Below are 20210 nucleotides of genomic sequence, written 5' to 3'. Positions count from 1 at the left end.
ATATATTTACAAATAATAAAATTAAAATTAATTTTATAAATAAAATTATTTAATAATTAAATAATAAATAATTAAATTAAATAATACAAAAATAATTATTTACATTATATATCAATAGTATATACTTACCTATACTTACGTTGTAATGGTATGCGTTGTAATAGTATCTGCGTTGTAGTGTATTGCGTTGTAAAGGTTTCCGTTGTAAAATGACCTGCGTTGTAAAAAATGCGTGGTTATGGTATGCGTGCTAAAAGTACGCGTGGTAACATCATATCTCCAATGCCAAAACACCTCGTCCAAGGGTAATATGGAAGAAACGTGTTGCCCTCTTCTGGTGACATATTCATGCAGGACTAAGCTAATCCTGCAGTGTCCCTTGTTTTAATCCTGATCCAGGGCCGCATGAATAAAGGTGAGCGCTGACCCTGTAGCCAGTTTTAAATCACTATGGACTAGATGTATCAAGCTGTTTTGTGTTCACAAACGGGCCGATTTGAAAGGAAAGGCCCGTTTGCAAACTCAAAAAAGTCTTTTTACATGTATGAAGACCCATTTTGCAATTCAGTAACCTGTTACCGAATCGCAAAATGGGTTTGTGATTAGCTTTTAGGAAGGGGCGTGTTTAGGGCATCCCTTCCTAACACCGATTTGCATCGTATGTAGGAATGTTTTGTGACCGAAATGCAGTCGCAAAACATTCGCATTTTTCCACCTACTTCAAGTAGTTGGTAACCCATTCGCAAATGGAAAGGGGTCTCCAAGGGAAACTACAAATGTAGGGAGAACAGCGTCAAATGAGGATCTCTGAAACCTTCTTCGAAATTTCAACTATGAAAAAGACTACAACTTTGAAACAAGCCTTTTTACGAAACACTCCCAGAAACGGGAATTATGCCTCCTGATAGCAGGACAATTACAGCCTTCAAAAAGTCTGTTTTTCTAATGCCTCTTTCAACTAGAAGTTTTATAGGTCTCTAGATATGATACCTTTACAAAACTGTGTCCGATAGCCATGTTAACTAACAGGACTCCTACAGTTCAAATCCCTTTAAAATGTATCATTATTTCGACCTTTGACTGTGGGAACATAACTTTGAAAATATGATCATGGCGCATTCTGCATGGTGATTCTTTGCAATATCAACTATGAGAACACTACTTTTGAAATTGCCAATACTTTGTGCAATTTAATATAGGTTTGTAAGCGTAGGGCCCACATTGCTTTTCTTATTATGCAAGCAGATAGCGCTTTATTTGTGAAGAAATCCCACTAATTGTCCCCCTGATTAATGTTGTAACTTATTCAATTATATTATCTACTTCTGTGTAAAGCACTAGGGAGTTGCTCACCTTATACAAAACTGCTAGTTAAATTAAATATACATTATACTGCTCTTCCTCTCCGCTAACAGCAAACAGACAAAACATCCTTTCAATTTAGAAAATAATAGTAAACACTCGTACATTCACTGGAGCAATCGAAAGACTATCTATAATCATTTTTCTATAATCCTGTTTAGGAGTAACAAATGCAGGGATATTTTCTGCCAGTCAGGTACAATATTTCTCAGGGCACCACTGTAAACAATGTTTTCTTCATATTTATTGCTCATGTTCTCAACAGCTGGCTGGTGGTTTCAATTGGTTCTTATCTGAAGTTCCCCTGTGTTATTTTATAGTTTTTAATAAAGCATGGAGTCTCAGTTCATAATCGACGCGCGTTTTAGTGATATTCAGCAAAAAGAATGTCATCAGTGGCAGCGATTTAAATATAACATTAACGAATTGAGACTCTGAGGAGAAGCTGTATTTTCAAGTATGTTTTGTTTTTCATGGATCTTTTTGAAGAACAGAAGGAAAACATTAAAGCATACTTTCATTTAGTGACTAATGCTTTTGAGGGTGAAAAATTCCTTTCAATTGGGTAAAGTTCAACTAAGAAGCTGGTTGTGTTAATGTTATTTATGAACAATTGTACACTCAGGACTCATAGCCTTCTGCACCAAAGCCCTCCAACACCTAATTCCTCATTCAGAGTTGTGAGTATATACTGATACCTGAGCAAACAGAGAGTTTTCACAGGTATCAGAATTCCCATAGTGCTAATATTGTGCAGGTTTACGGCCAAATTATGGTGATGGAGAAAATGCTGTAGCGACTCCTCTGCTAAGGCGGAGAAGTGTCGCCCCACTGCTAGAGCAGGAGAAAGGAAAACTAAAATAATAAATGTATCATTATCATTTTATTTTTCACTATGGGCTGAGTTAGGGCACGGCAGGGCTGGTGGCACAGGGAGAGGAGTGGTTTGCCTACTCCAAGTGTGCATGACAGTTTGGCATGCCGTCTTGGGCCGGCTCAACAGTCTTGCGCACTTTGCATGTTCCCCACTAGGCTTCGTTACACAGCCTGGTGGGGAACATACCCAACCTCCCATTCCCTAACTGAGCACCGAACCACTGCGCTCATGCCAATGTCATTGCTACATTGCAGAGTTGTGATTAGTTAACAGGAGCATTACGGTAAAGAGGGTATACCCAAAAATGTCACTGGGACCTGTATGTATTACAGTACATATAAGGAAGTGGTCCCAGTACAAAGTTATTAAAAACAAGGTGAATAAATAATGCAAGAATAAATAAAAAAGTTATACATTTACAAGGAACACTTTTTTTAATCACAATATGCCTGCGGGTTCAGTATATCACACAGAAAATACATCACTTAGTTGGAAAAAACATTTTGGCTCCAATGGGTGTGGGAAGGGGTCCACTTCCGGGAACACGAAGATGCTAGATTCACACGTCATCCTCGGAGCCCAGATCTCCGTTTTGGACGGACCCGTCCCCTTGCTACATTAGAACTTACCGTGCCTACGCCGAACCGTGACCGGTTTGGAATTTTCACCGGTACTGCGATTCATCCAATCTCTACCATCTTCAGCCCTGAAGAGTCAAATCTAGACATGGTGTGACAAAACATGTGCCGGCTGATTTAAGACGTTTGGCTCATCTACTGACCCTCATTACCCTATATATACGTGTGCACAGGACTTTGGACAATTTCAGTTGTATGGGTTCAACCCACACTTTGGCAGGGGTTGTTTTTTCCTTTGGGTTTGTTTCCCCTGACCTGTCTGCACCGTAGCCTCAATACACTGTGTTCTTTTGACTTATGTATGTACATGCTAGAGTGCCATTTCTTCCTGCACCCAATTCAAACCGATTGCATTGACCTACATATACTAGGAACACTGTTATTTAATCACAATGTGCCTGCGGATTCAGTATATCACACAGAAAATACATCACTTAGTTGGAAAAAAACATTTGTGCCCCAATGGGTGTGGGAAGGGAGGGGTGTACGTGAGAATAAGTGACGGTCTTGAGACCCTTATCAGCAAACATTAAACGCTGGCTTCAAACCTGTCCTTGGATGCTTGATTCCGGTCCAGGGAAGACATGGCTTGGCAGTTCGGTCTGGACTGTTCCCATGAGGCACAGGGTCAAGACTGATTTGCATATGGCCATGTCTGAAATGGGGAGGCTTGGTGAGAAAAATAGCAATGGATTAAACCCAGATCTGTGACTGGGGTGAATGTTTTGCCATATTTTGTCCATCATCTTGTGTGTTTTGCAATAAATTTATATCTCACATGTTATGCTTCATTCCTATGTAAATACCTGGAAAATAAGCAACATATTTATCAATAATGATACAAAGCTGTTGTGGCATATCCATGCGCCATGGATGCACCTTATTTATGGGACGGGGCACCATGGCGCAAGGACCGAAGATGCATCAAATATTCCATCGCAACAGTGTAAAGGAAGGTTCAAAGTATGTATGTATTTGCATGTATGTATTTGCATACTTATATAGCGCTGTACTGCCACCCAAAGGGTATCCTGGCGCTTTGACTCAGCAAACCGAACCACCGATGCAGAAATCAGACTGCTCTAGGAAACAGGTAGGTTTTCAGTCCTTTTTAGAAAGCTAGAAATTCACCCTGACTCCTCAACAAGAGCGGGAGAGAATTCCAGAGTCTGGCGGCCGCAAAGCTGAACAACCACACTCCCATCCTTATCCTCTGAACTCTGGGAACCGTCACCAGACAAGCGGAGGAGGAGCATAGGCTCTGAGATGTGGAGTACCAGGAGAATAGGTTCTGTAGCAGGACAGGGCCCTGTCCATGTACAGCTCTGAAAACCAGGCAGGATGCTTTAAAAAGGATCCGCTGATGAACCGGCAGCCAGTGAAAATCCTATAGTGCCATGGTGGAGGAGGCAGCACGCGGTCTAGAAAGTGCCAGCTTGGCTGCCATATTTATGACCCGCTGCAGCTTACCCACCAGCGTTCTGGGCGCCTCCAGGAGAAGTGCGTTGCAATAATCCAATCTGCTTAGGATCAAACCTCGCACTACCTCTGGCCTAGCCTGCGCTGGGAGCAATGGTAGGACTTTCCGCAACATCTGAAGCAGCATCATGCAAGTGGCTACGGTTTTGTTAACGAAAAGGTCCAGTTGTAGGTTGGGGCCAAACATGACCCCCAGATTTCGAGCAGACTCTGCTGCAGTCACTGTCCCGGAAAAGGAAGGGGGCCAGAAGCCATCCGGTAGTGCACGCGGGACACGGTCATTGGAGCAGTAGAGCAACTCCGTCTTTGATCCATTAAACTGGAGAGAGTTGGAGCGCACCCAGTTCGATGTGGCAGTCATAGAGCGATGGAATGTTTCTAAAGAAACTGCATCTTTACCCTCCAAGGAAAAGACCAATTGGGTATCGTTGGTGTAATTAAACACCGAGATGCCAAAGGATTTTATCAATCGGATCAGAGGGCGGAGGTACAGATTGAATGGAAAGGGGCGACCACTCGGTCCCCCCGAACGTATGGTAGGGGGCCCGGATCCCCCCGGGAAACCATTTTGGGCGGGGGGCGTGTCACGGCTGGTATGCCTGAAGCGGCGTAGCCGGGGCGCGCCTTTTCCCGCCCAAGAGGGGTTGTCCTAGACACCTACACCGTTGGCCACGCCCAGTAGGCGTACCGGAGGAGGGTACATGCCCTCCCAAAGAGGAATAAAGAGAGAAGGAATCCGAAGAAGCATCCTCTTGTTCCTGTGCTTGGAAGCTGCACCCACTTGTTGCACGTGAGCCCTCGACGGAACAAGGAGCAATTTTGAGAACTTGTAATTCTTGTGTTTCTTTTTCAGCGACTTCGAGCCTACGGATCCAGGACCGTGTTGAGCAACGGGGATCGAATATCCGATAACAATGCCTGGCAAGAAGGCGGGAAAGAAGTCCGGGACTGACCAGTTGCTTCGCATGCTGATAAAAGATATGGCGAGCATGAAGAAGCAGATGGCAGCGATGAACAATACGGGTAAACCGAAGAAGGTTATAGGCCCGGCATTGCCGGGAGTTGTCCCCGCGGGGAGGGGTAAAAGGGTCAGGAATAGGACGGCAGGGGGGGAGGTCCCGGTTCCCGAGTTACCCCCGGCAAGCCCGGTCATTCCAGTCGAGGCCCCGGTACCGATCCCGGACGCGGGCCAACCGATTCCGGTTGTTGTTACGCCCGCCAGCGAGGAGGACATGCCTCCGGAACTAGCCGCCCAGTTGGCCGCATGGCTTGGCAGAAAAACAGGGGGTGCTACGGCACCGGGAGACACGGCCGAGGAGGCCAAGTTACTAATGCAGCAGTTACGGCAGTCCCGAGATGCCGCGAAGGCGAATCTCCCTCTTGTCCCCCCACAGGTGACCTCGGAAGGACCGGCAGCTGGCGTCGAAAAAACAGCGGGAACAGCAATGGAGCCGGGTAAGCAGGCATTGCCAATGGCAAGGGAGGGGTCTTTGCCCTCAAGACGGGAGAAGGTGGTCCAACATATACCGTTGGCCACAAAAGAATTGATATGGGCTGATAAGTATGTGAATATGTTTTCTCTGCTGACTGACCATCGTGAGATGGAGTATGTTAAGACACAGAAGGATTTGTGGCACCCGAGTGTATGGCAAGCCAAAATGGCGGGATTCAGGGTTGATGAGACAATCTCAAATTGGGCCAAGGCCTTTGCGATGTTCACTGCAATTATTGGGGAACGTAAGCCCGAGGTTTCGCCCGAATTGTCCTGCTATCAGGCACGAATAATGGATTTTTATGAAACGTATGAGGGCAATGAGTGGATGGGTTACGATATGAAGTTTTGTAAGGCCAAGGAGTACGATTCATCTCTGACGTGGGATTGTCTCGACTCGATCTCTTGGCAGAAGCAGCTCCTGCCGGGCGCGACGAAGTCGTCCTCGCTAGGCGGGAATGGGTCGGGGCCTTCCCACCAACAGCCTGCGGCGCCCTTTCGAGCGGGCCCCGCTGGCGACCACCAACCAAGGAATGGTGGGAATGGGGGTAAGAAAGGGGTCTGTTGGAATTTTAACAGGGGCAATTGCACAAGGCCACAAGGGACATGTAAGTTCAGACATGTGTGTTCAGGTTGCGGAAATTCTTCACACCCCGAGAGTTCGTGCAGATCCAGGAATAGTGATACGGGGGGTAGAGGAGGGGCCAAACAGGTCTGAGGGGGACCATTGTGTACCGCTACCTACCCCCGTTGATATCATGGCAATGATCCCCTGGCTAAACGAATACCCTGATCATGTCTCCGCTGGGGTGTTGAGGAACGGCTTTTTATATGGTTTCCACATCCCGGCGGGGGATTTTCGTGGGGAACCACTTTGTAGGAACCAACTGTCGGCCCAGCATAATCCAGCGGTGGTTGAGACGAAGATTGCAAAAGAGGTTGCCCTTGGCCGGGTTGCTGGCCCATATAGGCACCTGCCAGTAACTAATTTCACCTGTTTCCCGTTGGGAGTGGTTCCCAAGAAGGACCCGGGGGAATTTAGGCTGATCCATAACTTGTCAGCTCCGAGGGGTCTTTCGGTGAACGATGCGATTGACCCAGGAGTTTGTTCGGTGCGTTACGCATCCTTCGATGATGCCGTCACCATGTTGAATCGCCTGGGGCCCGGAGTGCTGATGGCGAAGTCAGATATCGAGTCAGCGTTCCGGTTGCTCCCGGTACACCCACGGGATCAGCGTCTGTTAGGCTTTGTGTTCCAGGGCCATTACTACATGGATAGATGTATGCCAATGGGTTGCTCCACCTCTTGTGCTTATTTTGAGAAATTCAGCTGTTTTCTGGAATGGGCATTCACCAAAGCCACTGGCCATAGCCATGTTATGCATTACCTGGATGATTTTTGTTCTTGGGGGCAGCCAGCGACACGAAATGTGCGCAGGCCTTACATGAATTTTGCACTCTCGTGAGGGAATTCGGGGTGACATTGGCACCAGGTAAGACGGTTGGACCATCTACTTCACTCGAGTTTCTGGGAATTGAGCTCGATTCTGTGGAGGGATGTTCCCGTTTGCCAGTGGGGAAAGTAGCGAAATTCAGGGCTTCCCTGGAACTGTGCATTAGCAAAGAGAAAGTTACTCTCCATCAGTTACAACAAGCAGTCAGCTTAACTTTGCCCTAAGAGTGATACCAATGGCCCGCCCCTTTTCCCACTCCATTGCACAAGCCATGGTTGGTCTCAAGGAAGGGCACCACCGCACGAGACTGTCGGCAGAGGTTCGCCAGGACATGCGCATATGGTTGGCGTTTCTGGCGGACTTCAACGGTCGAGTGGTGTAGAACAAGCCGCCAGCGTCTTCGGACGAGCTGGGTTTGTGGACCGACTCGGCGGGGAGCGTGGGATTTGGCGCCATCTTTGGTAATCGATGGTCGGCGCAGACATGGCCGACGTGGTGGCACACCAGCGGTCTCACAGGTAACATTGGGTTTCTCGAGTTATTCCCCATTTTTGTGGCTCTGAAGGCATGGCCGGATGAGTTCAGAGATCGCTCTGTGGTGTTTTGGTCCGATAATATGACTGTGGTTGAATGTATAAATAATCAAGCAGCACGCTGCAAGTGGATATTAAGATTACTGAAGGAAATTGTACTACTTTGCATGAGACTGAACGTGCAATTCAGGGCGAAGCATGTGCCAGGTGTACTGAACCAGGCGGCTGATGCACTCTCTCGTTCACACATGCAGGCTTTCAGGGGTTATCTACCTTCCGCGGACCTAGCGGCGGCACCATTTCCCGAAGCACTCTGGCTACTCGGTGCCCCGGATTACAAGACCTCGTGGCAGCAAGCTTAGCCCCCAGGACAAGGAAGGCATACGAAGGAGCGTTTGGTTCCTATTGTGCATTTTTGGGTACGGCAGCGGGGGACAATTGGGGTCAGGAGGATTATGTCCTGAAGTTTCTAGTAGCACTGCACAGAGAAGGCCGATCAGCGGCAACGGCCAATAGGCACCGGGCCGCCATTTCATTCATGGCGCAGGCGCATGGCATCAAGGACCCGACATCGTCCTTTTTGGTAAAGAAAGCCCTTCGTGGTTGGCAACGCCTTGAGGGTCGTAGAGTAGACGAGAGGCGCCCGATTAGGTTAGACAGGTTGTCCCTGCTGATGTCGATACTCCCCACGACATGTTCCTCCCAGTTCGAGGCAGTGCTGATCCGGGCCGCTTTCGCATTAGCGTTCCATGGGGCTATGCGGGTGAGCGAGCTGGTGGCAAGAAATAAGAAAGATGTGGAGGGAGGTCTGTGTCGGGATCACATTCTGATTAAGGGTGATTCAATGGTGGTCACAATAGCCAGGTCCAAGACTGACCAGAGTGCTATGGGAGACAGTATTGTTGTCCAGCGCATGCGAGGGTCCCCCATGTGCCCGGTGAAGTGCGTTGAGGAATATTTGGCGCGAAGGGCGGATACATGGGGGGGAAGCCTGCTGAGACACATCGACGCCACCCCACTGACGAGGTTTCAGTTTCAGAGGGTGCTAACAATGGCAATCGCAGCGGCGGGCTTGGACCCGGGCGATTTCGGGACCCATTCCTTTAGGATAGGGGCTGCTACAGAGGCTACAGCCAGGGGTCAGAGTGTTGAGAAGGTGAAACAACTGGGACGATGGTCCTCGAACTGTTATAAAAGGTATGTGCGGTTGCACATGTTGTGAAGTCAATGTCATGCACTCACGCTTCTTGTCTTCTGTTTGGTTTACAGTTTCGCGAGCATGCTATGCGGGCGGACTGTGCAGTCGACCCGGCACCTGGGGACCAGCGGTCAGAGATCACCGGCGGAGGAGAGAGTGGTGTGGGTCGTGGGCCACTCATACGTGAGGCGAGCCGGGGACGTATTCAAAGCAGGTGACGTGACTCACGCAGCTGGGGAATACGGGTACAGAGTGACCTTCCAGGGAAGGGGCGGGCTCTGTATTGACCAGTTTCAATGTTTTGTCGAGGAACTGTTAGGGCGGCAGAGGTCACCGCCATCTGTAATCATAGTATACCTGGGGGGCAATGACTTGGTGACACTCGGTCGGCGAGTACTACTCGAGCGAGTTTTATCTACTGTTAGCTGGCTGGCGAGAAGGATCCCGGGGTGCACGATAGCATGGTCCCACATGATTCCTAGGAAGGTGTGGCGGGGGGGCCTCTCGGTGTCAGCACTGAACCATTCAGTGAAAAAGGTCAATAACAAACTTGGTAGGTTGTTTCGCTCGGCGCAGTTGCACTGTATTCCGCATGGATGTATTCAAGGGGATCACATGTATCTCGATGATGGGGTCCATTTGTCCCGGGAGGGGAATGTCTTACTCATAGGAGACTTCATAGCATGGTTAAGGGGCTTGTAAAAGCATGACCTTTAGTAGGAGTTTGTGGGGGGGCCGGATAGCCGGTCAACTATCCGGCCTGTGGCGGTAAGGTCATGATCGGTGAGCAGTAATTTCAAGGTCCCTAGAGGAGGGGCGCCACCCACTATGGATGGGAGTGCCCGGGGGGAGGCGGCCATTGGCCCCTCCCACGGGGAGGCGGCACCCACTAAGTATGGGTCGCCTAAGGGAAGACGGCCATAGGCCCCTTCCAGGGGAGGAGGCGGCTAGATGCCCCTCCTATGAATTTCCCGGGGCCCGGATATCCGCGACGGCGGATGTGATAGACAGTGTGGGGTGGGAGGGGGGTCCACGCTGCCTTCTTACAGACACCTCACACGGGTCCTCGGATGACCTTTAAGATGGCGTCGAGTTAAAATGGGGGCCCCCGCAAGACAAGGGAAATTGGAGTTGGCACAGAGGGTACAGTCCTCTGCGTGGCCGCCCTCACACCGTGAGGGGGAGAGTTCTGGTAGTAGGGATCTGACACCGGTTGCGACCTTGCCGTTGGCCCGTAATGCTAGGATGTACAATTTTAATTTAGAAAGTATGCATTTGCAGGATGTTAGACTCGGCTAGGAAAATCTTTGTACTAGAGATTTGTTAAGGTTAGCCAAAGAACATGTCTTCATCAAAATGTAATAAATGAAAATTGTACATGATATGAAACTGTTATTTTAATGTTTTAATTTTGTTTCATATTTTAATAAATACGGCCGGGAGGGTAACTCCCTCCCGCCTTCCAAAAGTTCGGAACTGCGTCCGTCTTCCCATCCTTGGGGATTGTGTTGGGAGGGGGTGACAGGCATCCCGGCCATATGGAAAGGGGCGACCACTCGGTCCCCCCGAACGTATGGTAGGGGGCCCGGATCCCCCCGGGAAACCATTTTGGGCGGGGGGCGTGTCACGGCTGGTATGCCCGAAGCGGCGTAGCCGGGGCGCGCCTTTTCCCGCCCAAGAGGGGTTGTCCTAGACACCTACACCGTTGGCCACGCCCAGTAGGCGTACCGGAGGAGGGTACACGCCCTCCCGAAGAGGAATAAAGAGAGCAGGAATCCGAAGAAGCATCCTCTTGTTCCTGTGCTTGGAAGCTCCACCCTCTCGTTGCACGTGAGCCCTCGACGGAACAAGGAGCAATTTTGACCCACCCACCAGCCCCTTATGGCAACGTTAGTACTGCAATAAAGTGATTTGCTTTGATAACATCTTTTTTCCCTTTGTTTAGCGGTTAATAACATGGCAATGTTAGTACTGCAATAAAGTGATTTGCTTGATAACATCTTCTTCCCTTGGTTTAGCAGATGATAACGGTCTAGTTTAATGATGTGATGAATGTCTAGTAGTATAGACAAATATTGCAATGTACAGTATAATTTTCTTCCTTAGTAGGTAAACAAATGTCGTATTTATTTTTTGGTTGGGCGGTAAGGTCATGATCGGTGAGCAGTAATTTCAAGGTCCCTAGAGGGGGGGCGCCACCCACTATGGATGGGAGCGCCCGGGGGGAGGCGGCCATTGGCCCCTCCCACGGGGAGGCGGCACCCACTAAGTATGGGTCGCCTAAGGGAAGACGGCCATAGACCCCTTCCAGGGGAGGAGGCGGCTAGATGCCCCTCCTACGAATTTCCCGGGGCCCCGATATCCGTGACGGCGGATGTGATAGACAGTGTGGGGTGGGAGGGGGGTCCACGCTGCCTTCTTACAGACACCTCACACGGGTCCTCGGACGACCTTTAAGATGGCGTCGAGTTAAAATGGGGGCCCCCGCAAGACAAGGGAAATTGGAGTTGGCACAGAGGGTACAGTCCTCTGCGCGGCCGCCCTCACACCGTGAGGGGGAGAGTTCTGGTAGTAGGGATCTGACACCGGTTGCGACCTTGCCGTTGGCCCGTAATGCTAGGATGTACAATTTTAATTTAGAAAGTATGCATTTGCAGGATGTTAGACTCGGCTAGGAAAACCTTTGTACTAGAGATTTGTTAAGGTTAGCCAAAGAACATGTCTTCATCAAAATGTAATAAATGAAAATTGTACATGATATGAAACTGTTATTTTAATGTTTTAATTTTGTTTCATATTTTAATAAATACGGCCGGGAGGGTAACTCCCTCCCGCCTTCCAAAAGTTCAGAACTGCGTCCGTCTTCCCATCCTTGGGGATTGTGTTGGGAGGGGGTGACAGGCATCCCGGCCATATAGTATCGGGCTGATGGCCGAGCCCTGCGGTACCCCCTGCCCAACTTTCCGCACATCCGACTTAAAAGGCGGCGGAGACACTACCTGCTGTCTGTTGTTAAGATATGAGACTAACCAGTCCCTGGCCAGACCCGTAACCCCGATTTCCTCCAGTCTCTCAATGAGGGTGAAGTGGCTGACCGTGTCGAACGCGGCCGACATGTCGAGCAGCACTAGAAAGGCTGCCCGACCTGTTGACCCGCGAACGAAGATTGTCTAACACGGCCACCAGCGCAGATTCCGTCCCATGCGCTGGCCGGAACCCATACTGGGCCGCATCCAGCCAGGTGTTATCCTCAAGGAAACTGGATAGAGAGCGGGTAACCAACTTCTCCAGGATCTTGACCGGAAAAGGGAGCAGGGAGATGGGCCTATAATTTGACAGACAGGTGGGGTCAAGTGTAGGTTTTTTCAGGAGGGGAGAGACCACCGCCAGCTTCCAACTCTCCGGAACAGTCGCAGTAACAAGCGACTGGTGGCAGATGGAGTACAGAGGGTAGAAGAGTTCATCCTGGAATAGTTTCCAGAATTTATGCGGAAGAGGATCCAACGGAGAGCCAGATGATACAGTCTGTGCCAAATTACAAAACTCCTCAAATGGGGGAAAAGAGAAGCAACTCAACTGAGGTCGGTTGGGAAGTTTACCCAAGGCTCCCAGACTAAGGGAAGGACAGTTCCACCGAGGTTGACTGGGAGATTTCTCCAAAGCCTCCAGACTAGGGCAGCTCAGCTGGAGACAGTTGGAAGATACTCCCAAGGCTGCCAGGCTGAGAGGAAGATAACTCCGCTGGGAAGGGCTGAGGGATTCCTCCGGGGCTTCCAAGCTGAGGGACAAATACCTCTGCCGAAACACAATACCTAAGTAACGCAAAGCTGATTTGTGTGTTGTAAAGCACATTTAAGTGATGCAAATCAGCATTGTGTTACACAAGAGTGCATTGCATGGACGGAACCTTTGCAAAAGGTAGCACAAATCAAACAGTACCTCTCAACTCAGAAAAACATGGAAGGCACCTCAACAAGCGAGGAGGTGGGAAGAACCCCAACACAGATGAACGAACTTCCAGCATTCCAGGGGAAGAGCAAGAGAAGTTGAATTTCAGCAAGAAGCAGAACCAAATACTAATCGGTTAGGTGACAAAGAATGAACACCTACTCTTAGCCACCTCAAAATTGCCATTAGGAAGGAAGGATGTCATTTGACAATCCATAGTGGACAAGGTAAACAGTGTAGCACACACAAAAAGGACAGTACTGGAGTGCAAGAATAGGTGGCAAAACTACAAGTGCAGGACCAAAGAAAAACTGTCCAGGAACCTTGAGGCAGCCATGAGGACCGGAGGAGGACCTGATGTCCAGGAGGAGTTGGACCCATTTAAGGAGGAGGTGACATAACTCATCCCAACAGAGCTGATAGCTGAAAAGGTAGGGGAGGACAGTCAAGAACCAGCAAGAATTTTAGGGTGAGTGAAAATAAGGGTCCATATAGTTCAAACTAACATTCAGCACAGCAAGACACTTTTTGTTGCTGTGTGCAAGGGAAGGGGCTGGAATGGTTCACATGTTAACTCATCCACCACATGATTGTTATTTTCCTGGGCTGGGAAAGTTTATTCAGCCAACTCCAACCTCGCCAACTTTCTTAGGTCCATTTTCTGGCCCAGACCGTGTTTTCTTTTGAATACTCGGACATTTAGTGTAATATACTACATTATTGACCAAGATTACAAGTCCCAGAATATAAATGGAAAAACCTGTACTAGACCAGCACATCATGCATGGTCATTGGAAACCTGGCAGATATATCAGTGCCAATGCAGGCCTCAATGCACCATAATGCAAGTTTACCTTCGTTGGGGCTAGGCAACCAAAAGTGTAATGTAATCTGGTTTTGCAGATTGTCAACTCGTCACCTGAGATGGTATCCAGGTAATTAGAATTTGCATTCTCTGAAAGTTTGGATCACTTGAAGAGCCAGGTGTTCAGTTACTAGCTCAAATCCATATTTGGCGCAGCTGTCTTGTTGTGCTGAATGAGGTTTTTACAGGTGTAGCCTGCAATGTAAAAGCTACCCTACCTCCTGTCTTGCTCATACGGATAATGGGGGTGGGGTGAGGGTGGGGGGGAGTGCAAGATATGCAGAATGAGGCCCATTATTGTTTGGTGGAAGCATAAATGGTGTGTGAGCTAAGTGGGTCCCTGGTAGTGTAGTGCCTTGTAGGTGTGGCTGAGCATCTTGTACTTCCAGTGTGTCTGACTGGGGTGGCATTATATTTTACTGAGGTGTCGTGTGATGTGTGTGCCGTAAGGTAGACTGAGTAATAGTCTGGCAGTGATGTGTTGGATAGTTAGCCTCTTGTGTGGCAGCTCTTTAGAGATTCTGTGTTAGAGAACATTGGTCTACTACAGTCTACACGTGATGAGGGCCTGGGTGAAGGTCTTATATGTGTCAGGAGGGAGGTAGAGGTTATAGTGTCAATTTCAAGACTCATAGTGAGGTAAGCGTCCAGGATGATAGACAGGTTTCTGGGAGGGTTGGAGGGTGAGGATTCTAGACCTATTCATGTGGGCAACCAGGGTGAGTTCATGGTGCAGAATATCATCACTTATATCTTGTCACTGTAAGTATGAACAACTCGTCCCACATAAAGTTAGCCATATTGGTCAATTGCATAATGTAACAACTGTTGGTAGTGCTGTTGTGTCCTGAGAGTTGATGTATGATGTGGGTGTCATCAGTGTAAGGGATAATGTAGAGTCCTTGGGTCTGAATGAGGATTGACACAGAACTCATGTACAAGAGTGGGGCTGAGTGAGGAGATTTGCAGGACTCTGCAGATGAGCTCTTTGAGTTCTGAGGAAATTAAATGAGCTTGAGCTGTTGTATACTTCCAAGAGTGACTGGCTTTCCACTTACGAAATTGTTCGCAGTTTCCAATGTTGTGGAGTTTGGACATGACTGTGTGGGTGCTAGGAAACTAGAGCATTTCCCTGAAAAAAGTGAATTATAGAATATACATGCCTTTACCCTTTCATGCAATGCAGAATGGTTGCTTGCTGCGTAGCTTTGTGTGTAATTACACAAATAGGCCCCCTATTTAAAACTGAAGTTATGTGAACAATGCACAGGCATTGCCATGTGAAAAGCAACAATAATATAACATGGCCTTATTTACTTGTAGCCACATATGGTCCACATATCCCTGTGTTATTGACAGTGCTGAATAATACTGTCTGAATTTTACAAAATCCTTTATGTCAAATCCAAAGATGGATTATTCGTAACATATTTCTATTTCTTTCCAGGGAGACATACAACAGCCTGTCCGTGATGCCCAACCTGTTGGAGATGCCATCTTGCCCCCCATGGATGAAGACACCTTCCAACAGCTCCTGGGCACTTTGATACTTCTCTTTAGGTCTTGGCAAGGGAAGAATATGTTGCAGGGAACCAGGTGAACCACGAAGCACTGGACATGGACCATCCAACTTTACCTTCACAACTGAGGACTCCAAGGACCAGCAAGTTGTTTTTCAACGGCGAGTGGCAGGAGTCTAGCAGCAAATAGCTGATTAGATAAGGTCAGAGATAGAGGCTATAGTAGGCACTCTTGGAGAAGTCTGCAGGTGTCTTAGCCCTAATAAGTGGTTAACAAAGGCCATCACAGACACCTACTTGTGGCTGCATGGGATTGATGAGTCCCTAGCTGACATTGCTGATGTCATGATGCAGACGGAACAACACCAGCCTTCTACATCTTACACAAGTAAAATTGTCAGGTAGCTGGGGGCTATACATAATACCATGCAGTCCCTGGAGGGCAAGATTGGCTCCTTCATTGCAGAAACGGGTGCACGCAATACCAACTTTGTTGCTTTGTTGGCAGAACTTTGCCAGGGATTACCATGCTGTCTTACTGGCACTCACTAATGCTGGTGGGAACAATGGAGTCAGATCTTCTGCCTCTGCTTTGTGTGTTCATAAGGGTAGTGAAATTACTCAGCTGGCTCCCATTCAAACACGATCAATTCCAGGGGAGGCAGAACACACATCAGAGGAGAAATATGTGGAGTTCCCCAGTTTCCACCAAAGAACTACCTGATAATTGTTTGTGAGTGACCCCTGAACAATTTCACTAACTGTCCTGCGTAGAACATCATGCCACCTTCTTTGGAACCCAGTAAAATACTATTTGTTTGTGCAGTTCTTTATCTTGTCCACTTAGCCTACCTTTGCTAACAGCAATTAACAGCAAAGCCTACCTTTGCTAACAGCAATTTGTTCCTCCTCACTGAACATAATCCTCAAATGTAAATGTCATCTGACGTGTCCAAGAATTTGTTTTATGCACAAACCTGACAATTTAGGATACATGTTGATCACAATATCAAATCTTCTACTCATATGTTTTTAATGTGAGGATCCATACTTATTAATTTTGGTGAAAACCATAAAGAGTTTTGTATGATTTTTTCTGAAAAGCCTACATCTAAATGTGAGTTTAATATGCTAAAACACTTTTTTGCAGCCGAGGAAGAGAGAGCTCAACTTAATTGCACATGCTGCCTTTGTATGTGCACATTCACCAATTACATCCATTGCAACGGTATGTTAAGCAATGTGTACCTTATCACTGTTATTCTGGAGTGTATCAATAAGATGTATTCTCTTGATAGACACACAGTGAGAAGGTTCTGACAAACTACACACACACTTTCCACCTATAAATGGGATATATGAGACAAATGTCAACATCAATGTTGCTATATGAACATTGCAATATCATTTCTAAGTGCAAAACATCACTGGTCACACAAAAAATAAACAATATAAAACTCTGGATGGCAGTACCAATAATAGCCAGATAGCCATGCCCATTGTTCTCATTGAATAGCATAGTACTTGTGTCACCGAATGATGCACAATGGGCAACCCATAGTGTAAGTGATAGTGACCAATACATGCATGTGCACCTTGCCTCGCCCTGTGTATCCTGATAAGTATTCAGTAATGAAACACAGGCTAAAATAGACGACTTATGTTACTCGGCCCCAGAGAGGACTCATATGTGTTGAGTGCGAGGCCATTCACATATCAAATCATTTGCACGTACAAGTTTTGCATAGAAGAAAGACCAGTCAATCTGCATTAATGCTACACCTCCACAGGGGAGTGGTCAATGGGAGACATATGGTAAAAAAATTATGTTAATTTTCTTAAATTAGTGTACAATGCAATTATTCAGAATACAACTGTATTTAAATGATACTCATGATATTGTGTGCAATGCTGGATCGTTCTCCGTCAAAAACACGTAACCTTGTAATACTAATGAACCAAGCAACACCGGTTGTTTGGAAACAGCATGCACTACTCGTGAATCTATCACTTTACTTTGTCTTTTTTTGACAAATGAAGACATACACACTTTTGATTACTTTAACAATAGCTTCTACACACATTGACAGATAAAGAATGCTAATATGTCAAACTAATTTCCGCTCACCATAACAAAAATGTCAACAAGTGTAAAATTGTAGCACAATGAACAATAAACCCTCTATACAAAAACATAGTAACTCCTGACAAAATGTCCAGGATTCTCCAATTTTTTCCAACCAACTTGAGCATAGTCCTTACGCCCTCTCCTTCCTGTAATAATCTGTACCAATAAATTCGGTGTAATGACACAAAAAAACTACAGGGTGCTAATGCCAACCAAGTAAAACGATTTGTGAATATAGACATACCTCCTGTTTTACACGTGATGGGAGAATTATACTTCAATGTGCTTCAAAAATGCCGAATCAATGTAATACGTGATCTGAAAGTTACAAAAAGTAGGTGTAGGTTTTATCCAATGATTCTATGTGTGCTAAATAGTTTGTGAGTGTTTGTGTAAATGCCGTCCCTCTGGGCAATGCTGTTAAGACAGCCAGCATGAAACATGGCATGGTTCCTATAAATGTATTACGCATGATGTAGTGCGTGACCTCACCGTCTGCAGTGAAGACAGACTCTGTCCAATGTCCATTCGCAGTTGTTTACCACAAAAATCAGCGCCATCTTAAAATGTAAAATAAAACTGAAACATCTGAAATGTCTACAAAAAACTGATGCTGCCTAAAACTGTAGTGAAAGGATGCCTAATGTGAAGCTCTGTGAAGAATCACTAAGATGTAAACCAATGAGTAAAACACAAACTGAACGAATCATATAGGATAGGATAGTATTTGTAAAGCACACTATACCCCAAGGTGTCAAGGCGCTGGTAAGACAAAAGCAGAGGGAGAAGCACAACAGCTGATTAAGAGGGGAATCAGCTGTTTTCAGAAGTTTCCTGAAAACCAAAAGAGAGCTTGCATTGGGAATAAAAGGGGGGAGTGAGTTCCAGAGTCTGACAGCGGCAACTGAAAAGGAGCGGCCGCCCCATCTAGGCAAAACCAGTTTTTTCTGTTTGGATGATCTCAGAGTCCTCCCTGGAGTGTACCATTGAAACAAGGATTTTAGTTGGGGTGAGACTTTACTATGCATGGCCTTATATACCATACTCAAGACCCTGTAGGAATTACGCTCCCTGATAGTGAGACAGTGTAAGGTACGGATGACCGCTCTGGCAGACTGATGTGTAGGAATATTGCAAAACAGCCTTGATGCTGCATTCTGTACCACCTGGAGCTTATTCAGTGTTGTTACAGTGATATTGAGGTATAGGGTGTTGCAGTAATCGAGACGAGAGGTAATCAGTGTGATGATAATGGGCCGATTGAATCCGAAGGGAATGAGTGGAAGCACCTTTCTGAGAGTTATTAAAATATATAAACATGTACCAGTTGTGCGACTGACTTGGGCATCTAAGGTCAGGCCCTCATCGAAAATAACCCCCAGATTTTTTGCTGTTTTTACCAGGGCTGGAAGAGGCCTGCATTCGACAGACCACCAGACATTAGACCAGATGAAGTCAAGCAGAATCAACACCGCCGAGCCCCCTTGATGTACCTGCAGTTAAATGCAGTTAGTGGCTGCAAAAATGGCAGATTTGGTGCTGTGACCAGCACAGAATCCATTCTGGGAGCGATCTAAAATTTCCTGTGAGTCAATGTATTTCGTCAATTCAGTATTAATGAATTTTTGCAGGATTTTGCTGGGACGGGAAGAAGGGAGATAAGACAGAAATTCATTTGCTCCAAGAGGTCAGCATTGAGTTTCCTAAGAAGTGAAGAACCATGGCCTCCTTCCAGATAGCTGGGTAGCAATCAGATGAGAGTATTCCATTGAATAACTTGCACAGATAATTAGCTACTAGATCTGGTGCCAGTTTAAGTGTGGAGGGCATGCAGGGGTCGGAGGGCGCTCCGGATTTAAGACCAAGGAGAAGATCTTTAGTTTGTTGCATCAAAATAGGTGAAAACCTGGGGACCTGTAGGAGTTTCACAATGCTTGGTTCAACACTGTACTCTGTGGTTTCCTCACTGACAGCCACATTGTCTATAGAAAGAGCAAGCTTGTAGAATATCTTCAGGACTTTCTCCTGAAAATAGATTGCTACGTTGTCACTAGGTTGTTGCTAGGGTGGTTCTGAGATTTCCATAATTACCCTAAAGAGTGTACTGGAGGAATTGTCTGCTGACAAAATCTTTTCAGTAGGAAAACAGGATTTAGCCTGGAAGAGGGCGTCTTTGTAGTTCAGCAGCAGTGTTCGCTGCTTGGCTTTCTCCCAGAGGCAGGGGTTATTGGGCCATTTGCATTCTTGTCTACGCCATATGCGCCTCGGGACAGGAGTTAATCTGATAACCATGGGGCAGAAGGTTTTGCCCTTTTAGTAATACAGTTTTTGAAAGGGACACCTGCGTCTAGGGCCCTATTGATCCAGTCCTAAACCCCTCTGCTGTATGGGGGTGAGTGATTTACCTCTCAGGATCGAGGCCAAGGCAGCCTCTCAACTAGTGGCTCTGATCTTGTTCAATTTTCTGTAACAACGGTGCCCTCATTCATTCTGGTGGTAAGAGGGAGGAGATTTTAAATTCGATCAGCCAATGGTCCACCCATGAGGTTGGACTGCCTCAATCATCAAGTCATCGTGATTGCTGAAAATACCATCCAGATTATAGCCGCTGTGTGGGTGCGGTAGCAGACCTGCTGCTCAAACCCCATGGAAGACATAAGATCTACAAGGTGGACTGTGTCATTATCTAGGTGATTCTCAAAGTGAAAATTGAAAT

Source organism: Lissotriton vulgaris, chromosome 2_1 (assembly GCF_964263255.1).
Source record: "Lissotriton vulgaris chromosome 2_1, aLisVul1.2, whole genome shotgun sequence".
In the NCBI taxonomy this organism is placed as follows: Eukaryota; Metazoa; Chordata; class Amphibia; order Caudata; family Salamandridae; genus Lissotriton; species Lissotriton vulgaris.
Note: the sequence above shows the minus strand (reverse complement) of the source record.